Source organism: Ailuropoda melanoleuca, chromosome 19 (genome assembly GCF_002007445.2).
Source record: "Ailuropoda melanoleuca isolate Jingjing chromosome 19, ASM200744v2, whole genome shotgun sequence".
Classification (NCBI taxonomy): domain Eukaryota; kingdom Metazoa; phylum Chordata; class Mammalia; order Carnivora; family Ursidae; genus Ailuropoda; species Ailuropoda melanoleuca.
This window is the reverse complement of record NC_048236.1, coordinates 31,876,290-31,893,920: the sequence shown is the minus strand read 5'-3', so window position 1 is coordinate 31,893,920 and position 17,631 is coordinate 31,876,290.

Sequence of the window (17,631 nt, the reverse complement as noted above, 5' to 3'; positions counted from 1 at the left end):
CCTGAGCCGAAGGCAGATGCTTAACCGCTGTGCCACCCAGGCGCCCGTAAAGAATTCTAATAGAGTTTTTGCTGATTTTCTTAGGTTTTCCATGTAGCAAAAATATTCTCTAAAAATATTATCAGTTAAGGAAGCTAATGAGGGGGTTGGCACCAGCTTTTATGCAGCCTCTCAGGGGCAGGACTCCGGCAAGTGACAGCAAAGCAATGAGCACGCGGAGGTGAGCAGGGATGGGACTCTAGGCAATGTGGGGGGCAAGTACAGCTGTGTTCAGACTGGGCAGAGTCCGACAGCACAGGTGGCTATGAGGCAGTGGAAAGGTGACATTAGGCACAGTTTGGGAGAGCCGAGTGAGAGAGAAATGCAGAGCAGAAAGAAGGCAGAAGTATAGACAAAAGTGTTCCACTTGTTTTTTAATAAACTCTTCTCGGAGACCAAGAAACCCAAGAGGGGAGCATGGCTGACATGCCGCCATGTGGAAAGTGTGGCCGTTGATCCAGCAAGCCCTCAGCATGGAGAGTGAGACCACTCGTGGTCTGGCAACCTGGCTTTCTCCCAAATTCTCTTCACACTCCCCTCATTCATTCTAAAAGAGCCCATGCTGTCCCTTTGCCTGAACTTTTTCTATCTGAGGTACTCACATGGCGCACTCCCCCCTCCAAAGTCACTGCTTCAGCTGGTGGTGAGCATGGCATCATCTCCAGAGGTGTCCGGTCACTATGCTGTGTACCTGAAACTAATGTGACATGTGTGTCGTCTGTCCTTCAATAAAAAATGTCACTGCTTCAGCAAATCAGACCCTTGCCAATTCTTCTAACATAGAAATCTCATTTTCTATCTCACTCGGTTTTTTTTACTTTAAATGCAGTACAACCAGAAATCATATTACTTTTTATTTATTTGCCCCTGTCTTCACTAGAAGGTAAGTTTCGCAAGTTCAAGGACTTAGTTTTGTTTTTTGTTTTTTTTTTCACTGCTAAATCACCACTACAGGATGGTACTACGCTCAATTGTATTTAAAATAAGTAAGTGTAGGGGCACAGGATTAACCTGAGCTAGGGGGTATTAGAGTTGCTGATTATTTTAAGAGGTCTTTTTGTTTAATAAGTTGGTTATTTAGTGTTACCCAATACCATTTTGTCATCTTGCACGATGATCTGCTCCGTTTTTCTCTTTTGACCTCTATATATGATACATTGCCTTAATATATTCTCAAATATTAAATCAGCCATGCATTTCAAGAAGAAATCATGCTTGTCATACAATAATAATTTTTAAAATACTACTTTGAGTCCAATTTAGCAATACTGTATTTTATTTAGGATTTTTTCATCTATATTCATAAGTGTATTGGTTGGTAACTTAAATATTATTCTGTCTTTATCAATATCAGGGTTATTCTAGCTTCAAAAATGTATTGCCAAACTTCCTACCTTATTTAATGCTTTTTCAGTAGGTTTTTTAAAAATTGCATTTTTATCAAAGTAATGCAAGTGCACAGACTGAAATGTAAATGGTAAGGAAAGGCTTTTAATAACATCCACCCCATCTTCTTTCCTTTTCCTCCTCTCCATGAATTTTGTTTCCTAAAGGCATCCCCTTGTATCCATTCACTTCAGGGTTTCTTCAAGTTTCTTCAATGTTTCTGAATTTCTATATTTCTTCTATATGCCTTCATTTAGTAGCTTAGATATTATCTCTTGGCTTGTCGATGACTTTACACATATTGACCTTCCATCTCCCAGCACCCCCTCTTCTCAGTGTAATTTGTTTCTTTCAGAGCACATATGCATTTCTAAACCAGGAACCTCTGTTTCTTGTTCCATCATCCAGCATCTCAAGGCCTCCACCCTGATACCAAGGATATCAGCACACTCATACTGCATTTCCTTTCCCCGTATTCTCTACATTCCGGTTTCTGCCTTGTCTTTAATTTTATCTATTTTTGTTCAAGTTATACATGGGCAAAAGTTAGGGTCAATTAATGTTACAATGTTTTTTATGCAAATTAACAGTTCATTATTACCTCCTTCCTAATTTCCCTTTTTGGAAGTCTGTGCCTTGGCTCCTCTTGACTAATTCTTTTGTTAATAAAACCTCTAAGTAATTTTCTCATCTTGCTGCTTCGTGATTTTTCCGTTTCGACTTTCCATGAAGGATAAGGGGAACTGAGCCCCTCTTTATCCCCCTGTTTTCACTCATGTAATCTGCCCCATCTATCTTCCAATACGGTAAAAGTAATATTCACTTCTCTATTTTGCTATGTAAAGACTTTTCCTCCCAGAACCATGTTGAAAATTAAGATTACTTACCCATTCCAAAACATTTTTTTTCCTCTGTAATTATTAATGATACCTAGTTTTTTTGTTTACTAAGTTTTCAATATAATGACTAGTTAAAAAGCAAGTTATCTACATTCTCTAAGTTCCCTTTCAATTAAGTTGTATAAGGCATTCTATGGGTTTCAACTTCTTTTTTTTTTTTTTTTTTTTAAAGATTTTATTTATTTATTCCAACAGAGATAGCGACAGTCAGTGAGAGAGGGAACACAGGCACGGGGAGTGGGAGAGGAAGAAGCAGGCTCCCAGCGGAGGAGCCTGATGTGGGGCTCGATCCCATAACTCTGGGATCACGCCCTGAGCCGAAGGCAGACGCAACCGCTGTGCCACCCAGGCGCCCCAATGGGTTTCAACTTCTTGAAGGAAATCTTTTCCAGAAACTTCTGACCTCCAATCTCTACTCTTCTCCCTCTGCATCTGGGCATTTCTTCTGCATCTCGCCTGGTCCATCGCTCCAGTTTCCTCTATCTTGTGCCTTTATTGTTTTAGTCTATCTTCTTATTTTGGAGGAGCACCTGATCCATTACCTTCCTGAGAAACTTGCATGGAAAGCAGTATTTTAAAATGTTAACTTCCTGTTAGTAACAAATTAAAATCCAAAGTTACAGAAAAGTTGCAAGAACAGTAGTATAGAGGACATTCATGTAACCTCTCTCCAGATTCATCTACTGTTACCATTACTTTTGTTGCTTTCTTTTTTCTCTCGTTCTCTGATAGGTATAGATTGGCTATTTTAGGAATGAAGCAACAGAGAAGCCCTGCATATCTGGATAGGTTGTCAGCTGACCGGTGATTGCCTCAGCATATGCAGGCAGGGCTGGGTCAGCTAAACTGGGTGATCCCCAGCTGATAGCCCGAAGAGGGCTTTAGGGCAAGAATATCTATCCTGCCTGCCCTAGTTCTCTCCAAAGAGTTGTGCTACCTGGCTTTCCCACCTTTCTCTCTCTCTCCAAATACGTATAGCCCCGGACCTGTGCCTGCTGCTCTCTGTTGCAACTGCCAATCATGAGGTTGTCCCCTCCCTGCTCTTCCAGGCCAGTTGCCTTCTTCCCTTGGGCCAGTGGCCTGAAGCTAGCTGTACTGAGTTTTAACCCATGGGAGACACACCATTCACCTTCGTTCTTCTAGAAATGTGTTGAAAACCATCATCTGCCTTTAGCTTTTCTCCTATTTGGTGTGTAGTTTTAGGTATATATGTTCTGCATTTTTTTATTACTATTTAATGTAGTAACCAGATAAAAAGTAAGTGAACATGTAAAAATACTCAGCCCCATGTCTTGGCTTGGAAATGGAACAGTTATAGCTTATAACTTACTTTTTTTTTTTTTTTAATTTGAAAGAAATTTGGAAGGAGCAAGAGAGGGGAGAAGTAAGAAGTGAGGCTATCTGTAAGGGGCCTAATAGAAATTTGGAATATGTAAGAATTGATGTATGATTTCTGTTTTTGTGTTTATTTTTGCTCATACCTAAGTATTTTTATTTATCAATTATTCCACTTTTGCAGTTTTAAAATTCAATTCCCTGCATCTCAGTTTCCTCACCTTTAAAATAATGTTATTAGTAGCATCTATCTCAATGTGTCGTAGAGAAGTTTAAATTAAATCCTACACACAGAGAAACTAGAAAAGTTAATGCCAATATTAGCTGCTATTTATTCTTCCTCCTTATCCTGGGTTTATTTTCTTGTTCTAGTCTTAATTTAATGAGTTGGATATTTAGTTAATTTATTTTTATTCCTTCCTGTTTAATCATGAAAGTACTGAGAGTTAGTTTTTTGTTTTGTTTTGTTTTGTTTTGTTTTTTTGCTTTTTTTCCCTGAGAGTAATTTTGGCTGCATCTCAACATTTTTATGTGGAACATTTTTCATTATTGTTATTGTCTAAATATTCTCTGATTACATATTTTAGCTCTTTCTGTTTTAGGAAATGGCTTCATGCAACTGTAAAAGCCATTGACCAAGCCAGCAAGGAGCCTGCTTTCCTTTAGGCATAGCTGGGCTTGCTTGGGGATTTCCTCACCCAGCTGATTCTGATTTACTCCAGTGATAGGAATTCTCCCCTCCTTCAGGGCTCTGTGACCTTTGCTTCTCAAGAATAGGAAAAATAAGCCACCTTCTCCTAGCCTGTCTGCTATTTGCTTAGAGACTACACTGCTTTCTTAGGACAGTGAGTTGCAAGTTGCTTCTAAATATCTTCATTCCACCTTCTTCCACTTGCACTATATGTAACAGAAATTTCTTGAATTTTGTGGCCTACGGGTGGCACCTTCTCTAGTTTTCAGTGTCTTTGGAGTTTATTTCATTATATTACTGTTTTTACCATTTTGGTTCTGTTAGTTATAGCCAAAGGAGCTTGAATATTTATGCTTATCTGCCATATGTTTTTAGAAGTCTAAAATAGAGAATTAAAAACGAATTAACTACCATCTTCTCATTTTGTATGACTTTTCAAACTCATTTGGCAAGTTGTGACCACAAATCAGTGCTGTTTGTTTCTATGTAACTCTATGGAAAGCGTGAGCTATTTTGCTATGTGAATTCTATAAAAACGAAAGATTAGATTGATAAAGAATATATCAGATTTCATTTACATATATTTAAAATAAATTTAGTCTGTATTACCTATTTTATACTTTTGAGTATGCTCTAAAGAATCTATAGTTTCTTTAAAACAATATTTTGTATGATTTAAAACGTGTTTGAAAACTAACAAATTTTTAAAATTTATTTGGGTGAGTTATATGCTAATTTTCTATGCTTTCAGATTTTGTTCACACTGGGAGGAATCAATAGTTGTGTTAGAAAATATGCTGTCATATCGGTTTCTCAGATTTCTACCAATGGAGGTCATTTTAAATCAGCTATACCCAGGTTTCCCTGTTTGTAAAAACCATTTGCAGAGGCAAGCTAGAAACTATCTCATAATCAAACCCCTGCCATTAGTTTGCAACCCAAACAAAACCTTTGCATGAAAAAGCCTTAAAGGAAAAAAAAAAAAAAAAAAGCCTACAAATAGTTCCGGGATCCTGTCCTTAAGTATCTGGAGGCAAGAAGTCTGAAGTTTTATTCCTTTCTGCAAAAGGTTTGCAAGGTTTCTTTGCAGAATTCCTTGGTTTTTTTATGTATGTATTTTTCTTAATGTGTCCTTAATGATGAGCAACACACTCCTGAGTGAGTTTTATACTTTTCCAGGGAAGGTCATCTTGTGTGTTTATTCCTTCCATCTGGTGATCTGTCACCTCCATTATCTTACCTCTTTGGTGGGGGGTGGGGGGGAGAGACTGCATGTCTATGTCAATATCTCAAATGAGCCATATCGTTCAATTAGAAAAAAATAAAGATCAGAATCCCCTAATATTACTAAAAGACCAATCAAAACCACTTAGAATAGTTTTAAACTCAGGATGCATAATAACAAGGAGGCTTGAATAAAGCGCCTATCCCTAGGTCTTTTCAAAGGAGTGGCTCAGGGGCCTGTAATTTTCAGAGGCCTTCTCAGTGATTCTGAAACAGGCAATCTATAGCTCTCAAGTGTGAGTAACATTGATTGGAAAGGGAGAGAGTGCTAGTCCATTTTAACAGGAAATTAAAATGGCTTTGTTACTACAAAGGCAAGGTGAACTTGCAAGCCAGTTTCAAAAGAGAAACAGATTAATTTATTTAATTTCCCTCTCCCTAACATAAGAAGTATTAAAATCTATCTGAAGAAAATGCTTTTCCTGACTGAATCCTAGGAGAATTTATCATGGGGATTCTTACAAAAAGGGCGATGAATAGGCAGTTACATGTCCAAGGTTTTAATTGTACCTCTATAAAAGCTGAGGCCCTAATATTAAATCTTAACATTTAGAAGAAGCTATGATAATCTAGGAACATTGTTCTCTTATGATATACCTTAAAGCAAAGATAAAGCTGGAGAAATGGATATTTAACTATTCTTTAAACCAATTCTTTCAAATATCAAATGTTTTAACCAAGTTTTAGGCAAAGACTGGATAGCAGACTATGTTTGAACCCTCTACCCAGGGCCAAGGGCACCAAAATTCCTTGTCTTGGATAAAAGAAAGCTCTGCTAATCTCAGATCCCAGGGATACAGATGGCAAAGTTGATATCATGAACATTTGGAGATTGACTTCAGGTCTACATAGAAGGAAGGCCTGCAGATGAGGCCCAGCTTGTCTTTTGTAGCTCTCCATTTTGTACCTCTAACTACCCCATCCTCATTTTCCTGTGGTCAGTTATTTTTTAAAAGAAATGTGCCCCAGGGGTTCTGATGTTCTGCCAGGCCATGGAGGTAAGGCTAAATACAGCTCCTTCCCTCCCCGTGACTTTCATCTGTCAAAGTTGTTCAAAACTGAGAGTTGCCCCCAGGAGGACCAAAGACCTGGAAGGACCGGTGTCCCTTATTACAGGTTTCTCAGATGCCTGAGAGCCTGAGGCATAAGCCCAATTCATTTTGAAGTACAGCTGAACTAGAGCTTAACCACTGACTTCATTTCTTTGTATTTTCCATGTGGCCTTCTATCTCAACTTTTATATAACCAGAAAGGAACAGAATTTTCAAACTAAGAAGAAAATCAAATATCATCCTGAATTTGATAAAGAAAATAATCAGTTTGCCTGGGCTCTTCTGTCATTTGTTCCAGTGAATTAAATCTCTCCATGTGAATGGAACTAGGTAGGGCCGGTGTTGGTGAGGACTGAGTGTCCAGCTGCAAATGAACCATCAAAAATGCAAAGGGAGAACAGTATTACACCTCAAGACTTGAAGCACCAGTGGGCTCTCCTTTGTTCATTATGAACTTTAAATTATAAATTCTTTAAAACTTATAAAATGTTCAAGTATCTATAGAAAATTTCGGTATTTAGCTCAGGGCTCTCCTTGTCACTCACTAACCGGGGGCGCGGGGGTAGGGAGGGATTGGTACTTGATACAAGGAAAAAGGTCATACCAGCTCAAGTTGCTTCTTAAAATGGAAACAAGGTTTTGGTTTGTTTTGTTTTTGCTCTATTTTCCTAGGAATAGTTACCATTAGAACGTAAAATATATAAGGAAGCATTTTCTTATATTTTCCTAATACATAGACCATCTTTTCAGAGACTAAAGTCTTCATGTAAATTTGATTTTTCCCCATTTTTTTCTGTTATTGCCATCTCAAATACTTCAGTTAAAGTGCAGATTCCTATACACAATCCCCAAGAGATTATTTTCTATCATTTAAAAATCATTTACCTGTTTTTAAAGTCACCCACGAGAAATAATGTTTCCTTCTTTGAGGTTCCTTAAAGCTGGATGAAAGTCCCAGAGGTAATTTTAGAAACATTGTAGATAACACCCTGTGTCTAGCCATGCATAGCCTATAAAAGGATAAATGAGTCATGCAAATGCATTCCATTAGTGACCTTGTTATAAATTCCATTTTTACCACATTCATGAGAAAGCCCTAATTTTAAAATGCCTTGAGATGGATGCTACCCTCAAAAATGTACCCGAAAGTCACACACGAGACTAATAATCTGAAATATACAGGGTTTATTTGGTTCAACCAAGGGATTTCTATGTCTACTTTCAAAGTATATCAAGTGCAAAGGGGGAAAAAAAGGAAATTCATTCAATAGCCAAACCCCTTCGCAGCAGTGCTCACTTTCGTAACAAAGTTATCTGCCAAGTTCAAGTTGCTGGGACGTTGATGCTCATTGCCTACTTCAAAAGCTGTGTCCCGGCATTTTTTTTTTCCTAGCCCTTAGAAGAAGATGCCATTATTAAATCCTAAAAGCTCCTTCAGGAGAAGTTAAATCTGATTTTTACATCCGTTTCAGTTCAGATGTAAATCTGTTGAATCAGTTGCTGGCGGTGACTTGGTCTTTCGCCTAGTTTTGAAACCTGCTGGTAGGAACTTGTGGCCATGGCACTGAGGTGTGTAGGCTCCATCTGAACACAATCTCAAGCTCTTCATCTTGTCTCTTTTGTGCCAGAAGTGAGGGAGAACACTCAGTCCCAACACAGCCCAGTCCTGAATATGTCACCCTATCCCAGATGCGTGTTCCCCTACCCTATCAGCTTCATCTGAACGCTTTTACCTGCTCTCTTGTTTCTGGCCCCTTCAAAATCAGAACAATTTATCAATGCAACAAGTATTGCATTACCTTTTCCTTACGCTCACCAGTTTGACTCTTAATTGGTATAAGGCTGAGCAAGCGAGAAGAGAAACAGAGCCAAGGCAAATATGAACATTTTAGGCCCTAACTCATTTTGGGCAGATAGCCCAATTAGGCAATTTGGCTGCTATGTACAGATAAATAGGGACATAAAGCAAAAAGAAACCCTTATATTTTCAGGCTTTTTTAGTATATTGGTAGGAATTTCTCTTTGATCATTAACAGATGCATTTTTTTTTTTCCTGATTTGTCACTGAGGTTTCTGGTTTGGATAGCTACTGGTCGTTTTTGCTTTTCTCCTATGCTGAAGTGACAAAAGCCAGTGTAAACAAACTCAGTTCAAATAAATTCTTAGCTCAGCTGACCCAGTGCTTGACGGGTAGCCATCTCTCATGCCTGCAAAAATAGAGGCGAAGCACAGATAACAGGGAAGGGTTGGAGTGGTATTTCATAATTTCAGAAGATAAGAGGCCAGCATTTCTCATTTTTTTTTTTAAGATTTTATGTATTTACTTGACAGAGGGAGAGCAAAATAGCACAAGCAGGGGGAGCAGCAGAGGGAGAGGGAGAAGCAGGCTCCCTGCTTAGCAGGGAGCTGGATACGGGACTCAATCCCAGGACCTTGGGATCATGACCTGAGCCAAAGGCAGACAAGTAACTGACTGAACCACCCAGGAGCCCCAGCATTTCTCATTTTTAGTACGGGAATAGTAATTAAAGCATTGTTTGCCATTAGCAACATTTGAAAGAGTTGATAATTTTTATGACATTATGCACTTTTAAAAAGCAAATAGACCCGAGTGTGATTTTGCTTCATATGAACATTTTTTGTAGCTAGTGGTATCTCTGTGTCCTAAGTATGTGCGTTTGTGCTAAATCCAATTATATGACTAGAAAAAGGGGCAAAAATGGGTTTATCTTACTGGAATGGACATAGGTAAGTACAAATTCTCTAAATGTTTAAGGCATATGCATAGGAAAGAAATATTTGAAAAAAAACTAATAAAACTAAAGGAAAAAATAAAGAAATAGATAAATAAATTAACTCAGACACCACGTACGTGTACTCTAAAGGGTTTTGCTGGATGGTGTGCTACATTCCACTATATCTTTTCTAGAACATGAGCTACTTTCAGGAGGTCTGTTGTTTTTTGGGGTTTTTTTGTTTTTTCCTCTTGTTTTTACTAGGCAGCCGCTTCTTAGGCTTTAGGTGAGAAAGTGGTATACACTGATGGTAATGATTTGGGGACATTTTACTGATTAACTTTACTATCAGGGAAGTGTCACGTGAGAATTCATATTAATCTAAGATAAAGGAAAGCAGACACTCTTGTCTGCCCATGTAAAATTTTCTAAGTTTATTTGCTTTCTCTTTAATTAAGTGTGAGGAAAACTAATCCCAAAATCAAACTCATATTATGGTTTGTCTCTCTTTTTTTCCTTTTGTCTCTCTTTAAAATAATTTTTAAAAGAGCAAAAGATCTGAATTTATGAAGCAGTTCATTTAAGGAACAGTTTACTACATGAAAAAGCAATTTGTATCAGAGAGTGATCAGCTATAGGGATCCAATAAATGCAGTCAATGTCAGTAATTTGGACCGATTTCAATAGTTTGAATTCGGGACAAATTTTAATTATACAGTCCTTTGAAAAACACCCAATCATATTTCCTTCAGGTAATCATACACATAGAAAGTGAACACATACATGTCTCTGTGTAGGGAGATCTTGCAAAAATTGCTGTAAAGGACATGGATGGAACTTATAACTAGATTGCTGTTTGTAGGCATATTAAATAATTGAGTTTTCAAAAAAATTATGCTTCTAGGTTCTTCCCCAATTTCCCCTTTACAGTTTTTGTTTATCAGAAAACACATTCTTGGGAGGCAGACATACAAATAATGTTAAGTGCCTGACAAATTATTACAATACCAAAATTAGTGCTGAAGGCCAAGATTCTGTCAGGAAAGGCTGCTCTCCAGAAGGTCCCTAATAATTCAAAGGGATAATCCAAGGAATGAAACAAAAAATCATTTGGTACCAGTGCTTAGGGCATCTGCATTCCAGTATGAAATGATGCTAATGAATGAAAATTGTCATTTTGATGTAATAATACGTGAAAAGAGTGCTGAGTGTGAAAGAATTATCTGAACATAATTACCTGCTGTAGAAACAAATATCAATTAATTCTAAAACAGTATACAAATGTTTCTTTCATTGACTCTTTTAGCAAGTAATTACTATATATAGCGTTGTGCTATATAGGTATGCTTATGTCCTTTCGTTGTAACATTACATTATTTATTCACTCATCTAACTAATACTTCCATGGGTCTAGGCATTGAAGGCAAACTTAAATGAAAGAAACAAACAATTAGCACCCCTAAAACACATCCCTGCTCTCAAATAGGATCAAAGAAGATAAGCAGATAATTATAACACAATGTGACACAACTATAGCAGATGTTCATTTATTCATTCATGTAACAGAGAGCTATTGAGCTCTTACCATGTGGCAGAAACAGGTGTAGGTACCAGTCACGTACAGTAGTCGTAAGAATGCTGCCTTCATGGACCTTCCATGAAATATCAAAAATAAATAAATAAATAAATAAATAAATAAAGAAAGAAAGAAAGCTTTAAATGAAAACGTGAAGCCCTGGGATGTGTTTTTGAATAGGATATTGAAATAACATTCTAGGCAGAAGAAAAACCATGTGCAAAGAGCAGTGATATCAAGGATCATGACATAAATAGGGAAATGTGGATGACGTGCTCCGTGCAGCTGGAGTGTAGGGAATGAGGTTAGGGCTACAGAGTGGGCCACGGTGATAACAACAGCACAGTGGCCAGTAGAGAGCCAGCGATGGGTAAGCCTGGAAGCAACATGATTTAGTTTATCTGTGTGCAGATGACTTTCTCAGCCATGAGCACAGCATATTGGAGGAAGTGAGACCAGTTAGAAAACTGTTTCAATAGTCAGGGGAGAGATGGTGAGTGCCTGAGCTGTGGCAGCAGCAATAACAGCCATGATCCACCCCTATATACTATCCTTGAGCGCCCTGTATTTGTAACCTGCGCGAGTCAATGATGCCGGAAATACTCATTTTCTATATGTTGCATCTTTGGTCACTTTGTTTTACCATACTTGAATAAATTAGACAAAGTTTCAGAGATGATATGATTTCTATTAACAAAACATAACCATAAAATATGTGAATTATTATCAAATATCAGAATCAGAGGAGCCATAAAAGGCAATATGACTGTCCAGTGTCTTTTAATATTGATAAGCAAGTTTCCCCTAGTCACTCATCGTTTTAAAATGTTTTAGAGCATCTTTCCATTATCATGGCATATGAACTTTAGAATCATTTCATTAAACCCCAAAAATAATCTCATTGAAATTTTTCTTAGACTCATATTAAAACTAAAATTAATTTGGTTAGATGATATTTTCAAAATATTTAACCTACTTTCTAGGAACTTGGCATATTCTTCCAATTATTAAATTGTTCTGTCTTGGGTACCTGGGTAACTCACCCATTACACGTCTGCCTTCAGCTCAGGTCATGATCTCCAGGTTCTGGAATGAACCCCAGGTCAGGCTCCTTGCTCAGCAGGGAGTCTGCTTCCCTCTCTGGCTCCCTCTGCCCCTAGTGCTCTTCTCTGTCAAATAAATAAATAAATAAAATCTTTTAAAAAAATTAAAGTGTTCTATCTCATAAAGTAGAGTTTGATAGTTTTTCTCCCTCTATGGACCTCTGAAGAAAGATAATCTTAGATGTTTTAGGATTATGGCAGCTATTGTGAAATGGGTCTTATTGTTACTGAAATAGAATATAGCTATTGATAGTATATGTTTTATAACCAACTGATTTACTAAATTATTTTATTCCAAAAGTTTTTAATTGATGTGGTGGGTAATGGTGGGACTTTAGTACATTTATATGTCTATAGTTTTCAAAGTTATATGACTAATTTCTATTTCATATCATAATGGACATCTTTATTTAGTTGCTGATTTCAATATAATCTCAAGCATTTCGTCACAATCATGATATTTTCATTGTTAGGAATGAAGCTGATTATTGGTTTTAAATATAGATTCTTTAACATTAAAGTATATTTTGATTATGAATTTTTAAAGAATTTATGCTAATTATGTATGTTAGATCTTAAATAACTTATGGTATCTATTATGGTATCATACTTAAAATCATACTTAGTAGTGGTCAAGTAACATTTTTCTCCTTAAGTCTTTACTCTTTTTCTTCAAAGTTGAACTTTGAATCATAAAAATACCTTGTTTTCATTCATTCAGTTTTCTCTGAGTTTTTGGCTTAGTTGAATACATTCATTCTCAAAGGCTAAAATATTCTGTGCTATTTCCTTAAATAAGGATTCTCTAATTATCTTTTCACAAGCACACTTTTTAAATCTCAAAAACTTGTGGTAAAGTACAATAATGATACTTAATTATTCCCTTCTTGTGTTGGCAAATATAATCATATAGGTCATGTTCTCATTCTCATATAGGACTTTGTTAGAAATCTTGATGACATTTACTTTAACATGTTTATTTCAATTCTTGGGTTTTGCTTTATAGCATTAAGTTATTTTTCGAAGAAGAATAGTTTGGGGTAGGATTAAAGGTCTTGGGCTCACTAGGTTATGTGATTTTCAAGTCCTGGCTCTGTTGCTCACTAGCTGTGTGATTTTAGAAAACTGTCTTACCTTTCTGGGCTCAATTTTCTTATATGTAATGGGGGAAAAGTACTGCACATAAGGTTACTATGAGAATAAAATAAATTAGTACATATGAGACTGGTGGAACAGTACCTTGACATTAGAAATACTGATAAGTATGGCTAATGTTATAACTTTCTCTTCAAAGCCTACCCATGCCAAATCTTATAAAACATTTGAAATAATTAGTTAGTCTACAACAACTATGTTCTTCTCTTTCTGTCCTTTTTTTAAATCTAGAATTATTCTTTTAACTCTGCCATTCCCTAAGAATACCTAGTATTGAAATTCTTTATTTCACCTATTTAGCCCCTTTTTTTCACTTGTTCATTCTATCTGCTATACTTGAAATATTCTTAGTTTCAAAATTAAGGGTCAAGAAGTACAGTAAAACTCAAGGTTTGGCAATGTACAGAAGATTGGAATGAGATAACCTAAGAGGCCCTGTTTGCCTCTTCTCCAGGGTTATTTAAATGGGAAAAATTAAAGATTAGAACCAGTCAGAGAGAACACAGGAAAGGAATACAGGAGAAAAACGGAACAGAAGTCAGCTTTTGTTTCTCAATATCTTTTTACCCCCGTTTCTAATTTTTGGCCAGAGGTAAGAGAAAACAAGGCATCCATTTTACGTCCTATTTTCTGATTCTCCTCTTTTCTTGTGCTTTCAGTTAACTTCCAGTGGACACCTTAGCACCCATTCTTCCACAGTCTCTCAAGGATGTCTTAAGGTTGGTGTGATCCAGAGAGGTGTATAGAAGCTATTGTCTATCTGCAAAACATGGCCAAAGTGAAAGGACTCTGAAAAACTTCTAGAGCTCAGGGCTTTCATAGAATCTTTTTTACAAAATCTTTAATTATTCCAATTAAATTAGACAGTAAATGTTATTGTGGTTTAATATCTTCATTTTTTTATTTTAATAATTTATTAATTTATTTGAGAGAGAGGGAGTGAGAAAGAGAGATCATGAGCAGAGGGGAGGGGTAGTGGCAGAAACAGACTCCCCACTGAGCAAGGAGCCCGATGTGGGGCTTGATGCAGGACTCTATCCCAGGACCCTGGGGTCATGACCTGAGCTGAAGGCAACACTTAACAGATTGAGCCACCCAAGCACCCAGTTTCTTCATTTTCTAATGAACTATCTTGGGCAAAACTTCTCCGTTTACCTTATCCGTTAAATTAATGACTATGGGAAAAGCTTTGGTGGTAACCTTAGACCACAGTTAATAACTAACACTTCTAGAATGTCTACTATGCCAGGCACTGTTCTAATGTTTTACACATGGCAACTCATTCGCTCTTTGCCGCAACTCAGTGAAGTAGGTGCTATTATTTTCATCCCCGTTTCAAATATTAAATTGAGACAGAGATTAAATAATTTTTCCAAGGGAAAAAAAATGTTAGTAATTGTTAGCACCAGGTTCAAACCCAAACTTGATGCCAATGGTGGTCACCTTTAGAGAAAAAAGAAATGGAAACATGCAGAAAGGAACAAATATCCCAAGGGCCAGCCAGATAGTATCCTTTGATTGTAGGAGACACTCAAATATTATTATGATGAATTTCTCTCCCCCTCCCTCTATTTCGGCTTTTTAACCTGGGCGTAAATGTAAGATGTGTGGCCTATGCTTTTGTATTGGCAGCTGAGAGCCCAAGCTAATACATAATTCATGGAAAAAGGGTGAAATGCTTTTATGAGTACAATATTTTGCTTCTAACAATCAGTTCCAGAATAAACTATTTGTTATAAAATACTACATGTAAAACCAGAATAATTGTTGTTTGATTTGTTATACTGAAATATTATAACTCAATCTTGGTCTTTAAGAAGAGGAGATTGGGAAACATTATAGTCAGCTCTGCTTTTATTGACTTTCTCCCAGAAAATTGTAAAGGGGATCTACACATGTCTATAAATAATAGATGGCGGCACAACCTAAACCCTTTAGGATTATATATGTTTGGTAACTACTGAATTCTTCCCTTAGAAAAAAATTATGTAGTTGAAATGAAACCTTGTATACTGAAATGTAGTAGTATTCATGTAAAAAGATACTGTACTCGGCATGAAATATTACTCTTATTGATCTTTCTTCTTGGAGGAAAAAGCTGGCTTTAACATTCAGATCTTTTTCTACCATCTCATTCACTTGGTTCCCTGTGCTTTTCGAAGCAGCACCAAAAGTAGCCTTTCTATTGAAATGAGCTTGATGGGCATGAATAAACATTGTATTTATCAGCAATATTTTGAAAAAGGGAATGAAGAAAAGAGTGACTCTGAGCCCTATGAGTAGACTTAATGAGAAAGCAGGTGCTTCATGTTTCTATTTCTGGTTTGAAAGCGATTAATTGCAAATAGATTTTGTGCTCTGATGAAAAAAAGTGGGAGTGTGAAACTCGCAAAAATATTTCTTGGCCTCAGAATCTAAAGGAATGAGTATCTTCAAAGCCAGTCCATCAAATAATAAGATTATTAAAGGTGAGACATCTTTTCCACTCATCATTTTATCCCTACTGCCTAGCAGAGTAGCTGGAACATCATAAATAGTTAATAAATAGTAGTTGTATGAGAAAGTCAAGTATTTACATCATCTCTTCCTTTTATCTTCTGTACGATTACAAGGTCCCATTCAACAAGGTATACTGTTTGGTGGATGCCTTAGGGGAGCTTCAAATACCTATGTTTAGATTCGCATAGACTCTTAGTTCACATAACATTCAGGGAATGCCCTTCGTCTTATTTTTTTTCCCCATAAACCAACATCAGCTTAAGCATTCAGAATATTTGAGATTTTATTTTTGGTAAAGCAGGTACTGAAATTCTCCAGCGTAACGGCACTGTCTGGTTCTACTGTTGAAAGGGATTGTGGGCAATCTGTTCATTAGTACCATGCACCATTTAGGCAGAAATAAGCAAGAAATAAACTGGATAATTTTATTTAACTTTTTATTTTGGAATAATGTTATATTTATAGCAAAATTGTAAAGATAGTATAGAAAATTCCCATATGCCCTTCATCCAGCTTCCCCTAATGTTAACATTTTCCATAACCACAGTAGTTTTGTTAAAACTAAGAATTTAACATTAGTACAATACTATTGATGAAACTACAGACATTCAGATTTTACCATATTTTTTTCACTGAAGTCCTCTATTTATCTGGGATTTAATCTAAATCCGGGGTAATACATTCCATGTAGTCTCTATATCTTCTTAGGCTCATATGATCTGTGACAATTTTAAGATCTTGACAGTTTTGATGAACAATGATCACATATTTTATAGAATTTCCCTCAATTTGAGTTTGTTTGATCAATTTCATAATTAGCCTGGAATTATTAATGTGGGAGGAGAATAATGCAGAGATGAAGTGCCCTTCTCATCTCATTGCTTCCTGTCAGGGGATATATGAAATCAACATAACTTATCACTAGTGATGTTAACTCGATCGCTTAACTAAAGTAGTGTCTGCTAGGTTTCTTCACTGTAAAGGTCCAGCCCACACTCAGTAGGATGAGAATAAGCTCCACTTCCTGGAAGGGGGAGTATGCTATTTGGGGTTCCTCTGTAAGGAAGATTTGTTCTTTCTCTCCTATTTATATATGTCAATGTGGACTCATGGATTTTTATTTTATTCTTTGGTTTATAGAAACTCAATACAATGGTTATTAATTTTGCTGCTCAAATTCTTCCAGCTTTGGCCATTAGAACCTCTTTTAAGGTTGGCTCCTCTGTCTTTTTGACACGACCCTATGTGCCCCTCTTCTTGTTTTATGAGTACTTCCCTAATTTCTGATTCTGTAAGATGCTTCAAGAACATATTATATTTTCCCTACCTCAGCCCTAGAATCAGCCATTCTCTAAGGAGTTCTGTTTCTTTTTATTGGAGAATGGTATTTAGAAACCAAGATCTGTGGATGTGCTCACTGGTTGTAGGCCCTGTCAGCAGACAGAACTAAGAAGTGTGTATTCTGTAAACTATGTACACATAAATATATTTATTTTTATCTATATTTTTATGTATATGTTTATATAAACATAACTTCATACTGATATCTCTGACTCTAATTCATTCTAGCTTTTTCTCCTTGTTTGTAACTTTTTTGTTTATGGGAAACCTGGCTCCCCCTAAAAGCAATTTATTTACTGATTTGTTCAATCCTAATACAAATATAGTTTCAGAATCGCTCATCTGTATCCATGTGAGAAAAAAAAAATTATCAACCAGAGCACAATGTTTATATACAGTTGTTTTTTTTTTTTTTTTTTTTTTTTTTGTCTTTCCCCTTATAGTGTGTGGTGAAATCAACATTTTTCAAGGTTACTAATGTCTTAGGACTCCGGCTATCTTACGGAAAAAGTAATTGAAAAGATAGAAGATGGAAT